General features: G+C 51.1%; 2 non-coding genes across 2 annotated transcripts; both read left to right on the forward strand.

The window, feature by feature from the left end:
- The first annotated feature begins 4,929 nt into the window (after positions 1 to 4,929).
- LOC126304897 (small subunit ribosomal RNA) lies at positions 4,930 to 6,822 on the forward strand. Its single transcript, XR_007553274.1, has one exon. It is a non-coding gene; the product is annotated as a small subunit ribosomal RNA (ribosomal RNA).
- Positions 6,823 to 7,184: 362 nt separating this feature from the next.
- Positions 7,185 to 7,339, forward strand: LOC126304908 (5.8S ribosomal RNA). Its single transcript, XR_007553283.1, has one exon. It is a non-coding gene; the product is annotated as a 5.8S ribosomal RNA (ribosomal RNA).
- The last annotated feature ends 161 nt before the right edge of the window (positions 7,340 to 7,500 follow it).

Genomic DNA, 7,500 nt, shown 5'->3' on the forward strand with positions numbered 1-7,500 from the left:
TCGGTCGTCTCACGGCACTGCTTAGTAAATGATGCAAGGCCAAATATAGATGATTTATGCGAATGTCCCTATACGTGCTGTAAGACTGGGCACACAACGTGAATCGCACGTCAGCCAGACACTCGAACATGCACCACTCTCGGCCTGCAACGGAGACACACAATACGTAAACATCTGGAATGCGACAATGTCGAGTGCATCCTCTCTGCCACATTGCACCGTCGACACTATGATAACCAGAGCAGTAGGTCCACCTATAAAAGCACAATACCCCACTCCTCCGACAACTACCATTGCTCAGATAAATCAACACCACCAACACACATCCTACACAGAGGGGCACCAAATATCATCCCCCGCCCTCGTGTTATACCACATGAAAAATTGCAGAAGTGAGAGACACACATCCGCCAGCCTCTTGCTACAAGCATCGAACCGACGTGACGTATCTGACGGTGACTCAGGCATCCGTGTACTGCCACCACTATCCACCCCCCCCCCCCCTCTCTCTCTGCCCCCTTCCCACACAATACCAAATTTAACCAACTTTATCGCTTAACCTAACTGTGGCTGTACCAGTTTATCGCTTAACCTAACTGTGGCTGTACCAGTTTATCGCTTAACCTAACTGTGGCTGTACCAGTTTATCGCTTAACCTAACTGTGGCTGTACCAGTTTATCGCTTAACCTAACTGTGGCTGTACCAGTTTATCGCTTAACCTAACTGTGGCTGTACCAGTTTATCGCTTAACCTAACTGTGGCTGTACCAGTTTATCGCTTAACCTAACTGTGGCTGTACCAGTTTATCGCTTAACCTAACTGTGGCTGTACCAGTTTATCGCTTAACCTAACTGTGGCTGTACCAGTTTATCGCTTAACCTAACTGTGGCTGTACCAGTTTATCGCTTAACCTAACTGTGGCTGTACCAGTTTATCGCTTAACCTAACTGTGGCTGTACCAGTTTATCGCTTAACCTAACTGTGGCTGTACCAGATTATCGCTTAACCTAACTGTGGCTGTACCAGATTATCGCTTAACCTAACTGTGGCTGTACCAGATTATCGCTTAACCTAACTGTGGCTGTACCAGATTATCGCTTAACCTAACTCAATTTGTCCCTTAACCTAACTCAATTTGTCCCTTAACCTAACTCAAGTTGTCCCTTAACCTAACTCAAGTTGTCCCTTAACCTAACTCAAGTTGTCCCTTAACCTAACTCAAGTTGTCCCTTAACCTAACTCAATTTGTCCCTTAACCTAACTCAATTTGTCCCTTAACCTAACTCAAGTTGTCCCTTAACCTAACTCAAGTTGTCCCTTAACCTAACTCAAGTTGTCCCTTAACCTAACTCAAGTTGTCCCTTAACCTAACTCAAGTTGTCCCTTAACCTAACTCAATTTGTCCCTTAACCTAACTCAATTTGTCCCTTAACCTAACTCAATTTGTCCCTTAACCTAACTCAAGTTGTCCCTTAACCTAACTCAAGTTGTCCCTTAACCTAACTCAAGTTGTCCCTTAACCTAACTCAAGTTGTCCCTTAACCTAACTCAAGTTGTCCCTTAACCTAACTCAAGTTGTCCCTTAACCTAACTCAAGTTGTCCCTTAACCTAACTCAAGTTGTCCCTTAACCTAACTCAAGTTGTCCCTTAACCTAACTCAAGTTGTCCCTTAACCTAACTCAAGTTGTCCCTTAACCTAACTCAATTTGTCCCTTAACCTAACTCAATTTGTCCCTTAACCTAACTCAAGTTGTCCCTTAACCTAACTCAATTTGTCCCTTAACCTAACTCAATTTGTCCCTTAACCTAACTCAATTTGTCCCTTAACCTAACTCAAGTTGTCCCTTAACCTAACTCAAGTTGTCCCTTAACCTAACTCAAGTTGTCCCTTAACCTAACTCAAGTTGTCCCTTAACCTAACTCAAGTTGTCCCTTAACCTAACTCAAGTTGTCCCTTAACCTAACTCAAGTTGTCCCTTAACCTAACTCAAGTTGTCCCTTAACCTAACTCAAGTTGTCCCTTAACCTAACTCAAGTTGTCCCTTAACCTAACTCAAGTTGTCCCTTAACCTAACTCAAGTTGTCCCTTAACCTAACTCAATTTGTCCCTTAACCTAACTCAAGTTGTCCCTTAACCTAACTCAATTTGTCCCTTAACCTAACTCAATTTGTCCCTTAACCTAACTCAATTTGTCCCTTAACCTAACTCAATTTGTCCCTTAACCTAACTCAATTTGTCCCTTAACCTAACTCAATTTGTCCCTTAACCTAACTCAATTTGTCCCTTAACCTAACTCAATTTGTCCCTTAACCTAACTCAATTTGTCCCTTAACCTAACTCAAGTTGTCCCTTAACCTAACTCAAGTTGTCCCTTAACCTAACTCAAGTTGTCCCTTAACCTAACTCAAGTTGTCCCTTAACCTAACTCAAGTTGTCCCTTAACCTAACTCAAGTTGTCCCTTAACCTAACTCAAGTTGTCCCTTAACCTAACTCAAGTTGTCCCTTAACCTAACTCAAGTTGTCCCTTAACCTAACTCAAGTTGTCCCTTAACCTAACCCACGTTGTCCCTTAACCTAACCCACGTTGTCCCTTAACCTAACCCACGTTGTCCCTTAACCTAACCCACGTTGTCCCTTAACCTAACCCACGTTGTCCCTTAACCTAACCCACGTTGTCCCTTAACCTAACCCACGTTGTCCCTTAACCTAACCGACGTTGTCCCTTAACCTAACCCACGTTGTCCCTTAACCTAACCCACGTTGTCCCTTAACCTAACCCACGTTGTCCCTTAACCTAACCCACGTTGTCCCTTAACCTAACCCACGTTGTCCCTTAACCTAACCCACGTTGTCCCTTAACCTAACCCACGTTGTCCCTTAACCTAACCCACGTTGTCCCTTAACCTAACCCACGTTGTCCCTTAACCTAACCCACGTTGTCCCTTAACCTAACCCACGTTGTCCCTTAACCTAACCCACGTTGTCCCTTAACCTAACCCACGTTGTCCCTTAACCTAACCCACGTTGTCCCTTAACCTAACCCACGTTGTCCCTTAACCTAACCCACGTTGTCCCTTAACCTAACCCACGTTGTCCCTTTGCCTAACATAGTTCACTGCTCGGAATCTCTGGTGTCGTTGTTATCCTCATGTAGATGTCTTGCGAGTGTTGCTTACTTTCCACATATTCCTGCTATCCACTGTCAATTGTACTGCAATAGGACTATATCGCCGACCCCCCCCCTCCCCCCCCTCTGTCCCCCTCTGTCCCCCTCTTTGTGTCTCTGTCCTCTCAAGCTGGTCGGTCTGGCGTTTGAGTGTTAAATGAGCCTCGCAGCTGTTCAGTTGCATTCAGATGTCGACGCCCTCAGTGTACGTCGTGGTATGGTCTGTGTCCATTGTCCGCTGATGTCGTACGCGTAACCCACACGCTGTACCGATCATCGGTCGTTACGTACAGAGTGAAGTAGTGTGATACGTGTGACCGTACGCTGGCTGTGCCCAACGGTGTCGAATCTCAATTTCCATATGTTGTGCTTGATGCTACTTGTCTCGTCTCCCAATAACAGCTAGGTTGCACTGTGGTACGCCGTAGAGGCGTGTGGGAGGAACGTACGAACGCATTGTATGTCACCCTGGGTCGCTGGGGGTGGTGGTGCGGTGAGTCAGGTCAGGTCAGGTCAGCGTGAGCCGTCTGATGTAGTGACGCGTGTATTCCGACTTTGTCGTATTGCCTCACACAAAGTGCTACCCTGGTGGACCGCGTTCCATATCTGGGACATGCCGCAGATGCCGGTTGACAGTGGATCGCGGAAGGTACATCGCATACGTGCGCGGGCCACCTTCCACGTGTTCTCTTCTGCACATGTCGCAGTGTGTATGTGGTCTGATGTAGCGTGTCGTGACACATGACATCCTGGCATGCAAGAATTGTTGAATTCGCAAATGTAGGTGGACATCTACGTTTACTGCCCAAGATACGCAAATGAACTGGAAATCCGTTGTTGAGCGGTTGTTCACGCTGGAGGTGAATCTGTGATGGCGACGATCGGTACAGCTATTAACCGGTTGTTTCAGCGGTACCCGCCACATCCACACGCGTGACTAGGCCCATGTGGGTATGAAGCGATACGCGGCGGTGGCTTGGTGGGACTGTTCCCGGCCGGTGAAGGGGGGCCGCCCGGCGTGTTGGCCGCGCGCTGCGTGGGCGCACGCGCAACAGGCGGCTGGTGGGGGGCGCCGAGTGGCAGGAGCGCCAGCCGACGGGCCCGGCAGGCGGCGCAGCTACGCTGCGGCGCACCCTGCACGCGGCGCCTGGCGGCCAAAGTTGGTTCAGCCGAGCCCGGTGCGAAGCGCGGTGGACATCTGCAGTGTGCTGGTCTGATTGAGGACTGTGTGCGTTGAGGATGCGCCGCCGCCTGGCACTCGGCGCCGCGACGCCGTCTGCTGCTCGGTCGCCCCAGCGGTTCTCGCAGGTGGTTTGTATCGCAGTTGTGCGGACGTGTTGGCGCGTGCGCTGTGCTGGGAGAGTTCGCTTCTGCACCCAAGTGGGGCTTTGCCCTTGTGTGGCGCTGGCGTTGGAGCTGCCGGTCACCATAGGTGGCGCGTGTTGTCTCCCGCCGGCAATGCCACGACAGCACGCTCCCGGGCCTCTGTCGGCAGCGGCAAGCTCAGTTGGGAGCAAGGGTGTTCGCACTAAAACCGTCTACTCGCCTAACTCCGGGCGATTGCGCCTCTCTCGAAACCGACCAAGTACCTAGGACGGCGCTGCGCGCCGCCGGGACCTGAGAGGGTTTCGAGGTGTATCGTGCAGGGGAGCTCGGCCTCCTCCTGTTTACAGAATAATTGAGCGGACGCTTGCGTGTTCGCGCGGGCCCCCGGGACACACTCCCGGGCGGCCGGCTGCTCAGCTCTAGTTGACGCAGCTCCCTGGTTGATCCTGCCAGTAGTCATATGCTTGTCTCAAAGATTAAGCCATGCATGTCTCAGTACAAGCCGCATTAAGGTGAAACCGCGAATGGCTCATTAAATCAGTTATGGTTCCTTAGATCGTACCCACGTTACTTGGATAACTGTGGTAATTCTAGAGCTAATACATGCAAACAGAGTCCCGACCAGAGATGGAAGGGACGCTTTTATTAGATCAAAACCAATCGGATTGGCTTGTCTGGTCCGTTTGCCTTGGTGACTCTGAATAACTTTGGGCTGATCGCACGGTCCTCGTACCGGCGACGCATCTTTCAAATGTCTGCCTTATCAACTGTCGATGGTAGGTTCTGCGCCTACCATGGTTGTAACGGGTAACGGGGAATCAGGGTTCGATTCCGGAGAGGGAGCCTGAGAAACGGCTACCACATCCAAGGAAGGCAGCAGGCGCGCAAATTACCCACTCCCGGCACGGGGAGGTAGTGACGAAAAATAACGATACGGGACTCATCCGAGGCCCCGTAATCGGAATGAGTACACTTTAAATCCTTTAACGAGTATCTATTGGAGGGCAAGTCTGGTGCCAGCAGCCGCGGTAATTCCAGCTCCAATAGCGTATATTAAAGTTGTTGCGGTTAAAAAGCTCGTAGTTGGATTTGTGTCCCACGCTGTTGGTTCACCGCCCGTCGGTGTTTAACTGGCATGTATCGTGGGACGTCCTGCCGGTGGGGCGAGCCGAAGGGGTGCTTTCGCGTCCCGAGGCGGACCCCGTTTAAATCCTACCAGGGTGCTCTTTGTTGAGTGTCTCGGTGGGCCGGCACGTTTACTTTGAACAAATTAGAGTGCTTAAAGCAGGCAAGCCCGCCTGAATACTGTGTGCATGGAATAATGGAATAGGACCTCGGTTCTATTTTGTTGGTTTTCGGAACCCGAGGTAATGATTAATAGGGACAGGCGGGGGCATTCGTATTGCGACGTTAGAGGTGAAATTCTTGGATCGTCGCAAGACGAACAGAAGCGAAAGCATTTGCCAAGTATGTTTTCATTAATCAAGAACGAAAGTTAGAGGTTCGAAGGCGATCAGATACCGCCCTAGTTCTAACCATAAACGATGCCAGCCAGCGATCCGCCGCAGTTCCTCCGATGACTCGGCGGGCAGCCTCCGGGAAACCAAAGCTTTTGGGTTCCGGGGGAAGTATGGTTGCAAAGCTGAAACTTAAAGGAATTGACGGAAGGGCACCACCAGGAGTGGAGCCTGCGGCTTAATTTGACTCAACACGGGAAACCTCACCAGGCCCGGACACCGGAAGGATTGACAGATTGATAGCTCTTTCTTGATTCGGTGGGTGGTGGTGCATGGCCGTTCTTAGTTGGTGGAGCGATTTGTCTGGTTAATTCCGATAACGAACGAGACTCTAGCCTGCTAACTAGTCGCGTGACATCCTTCGTGCTGTCAGCGATTACTTTTCTTCTTAGAGGGACAGGCGGCTTCTAGCCGCACGAGATTGAGCAATAACAGGTCTGTGATGCCCTTAGATGTTCTGGGCCGCACGCGCGCTACACTGAAGGAATCAGCGTGTCTTCCTAGGCCGAAAGGTCGGGGTAACCCGCTGAACCTCCTTCGTGCTAGGGATTGGGGCTTGCAATTGTTCCCCATGAACGAGGAATTCCCAGTAAGCGCGAGTCATAAGCTCGCGTTGATTACGTCCCTGCCCTTTGTACACACCGCCCGTCGCTACTACCGATTGAATGATTTAGTGAGGTCTTCGGACTGGTACGCGGCATCGACTCTGTCGTTGCCGATGCTACCGGAAAGAACACTAGATCGCGTGTTTTAGAGGAAGTAAAAGTCGTAACAAGGTTTCCGTAGGTGAACCTGCGGAAGGATCATTACCGACTAGACTGCATGTCTTTCGATGTGCGTGTCGTGTCGCGCAACACGCTACCTGTACGGCAGTGGCCGTGCGCCGCGTGCGGAACCACGCGTGCCTCTCAAAACTAGCGGAAGTGTTGTTGTTGTGTGGTACGAGCGCTGAAGCTCTGGAGCGGCTGGCCTGCGGTACCTGGCGCCTGGCGCCGGTTTTGAATGACGTTCGCCCGAGTGCCTGTCCGCTCCGGTGTGGAGCCGTACGACGCCCATCGGCTGTGAGGCCGTTGGACACAAAAAAAATAGTGGAACAGGGGCCGTCAGACGCCTCAGTCCCGCAAATGCTACTGTCTTGAAAGAGACAGTGGGAGACTGAAAAGGAAAAGATCACCCAGGACGGTGGATCACTCGGCTCGTGGGTCGATGAAGAACGCAGCAAATTGCGCGTCGACATGTGAACTGCAGGACACATGAACATCGACGTTTCGAACGCACATTGCGGTCCATGGATTCCGTTCCCGGGCCACGTCTGGCTGAGGGTCGGCTACGTATACTGAAGCGCGCGGCGTTTGTCCCGCTTCGGAGACGTGGGAGTGTCGTGGTCGCCTGTGTGGCCGGCCGCGTCTCCTTAAACGTGCGATGCGCGCCCGTCGCCTGGCGGTTCGCATACCGGTACTTTCTCGGTAGCGTGCACAGCCGGCTGG

The sequence above is a fragment of the Schistocerca gregaria genome, unplaced genomic scaffold, assembly GCF_023897955.1.
Source record: "Schistocerca gregaria isolate iqSchGreg1 unplaced genomic scaffold, iqSchGreg1.2 ptg000195l, whole genome shotgun sequence".
NCBI classification, from domain to species: Eukaryota; Metazoa; Arthropoda; class Insecta; order Orthoptera; family Acrididae; genus Schistocerca; species Schistocerca gregaria.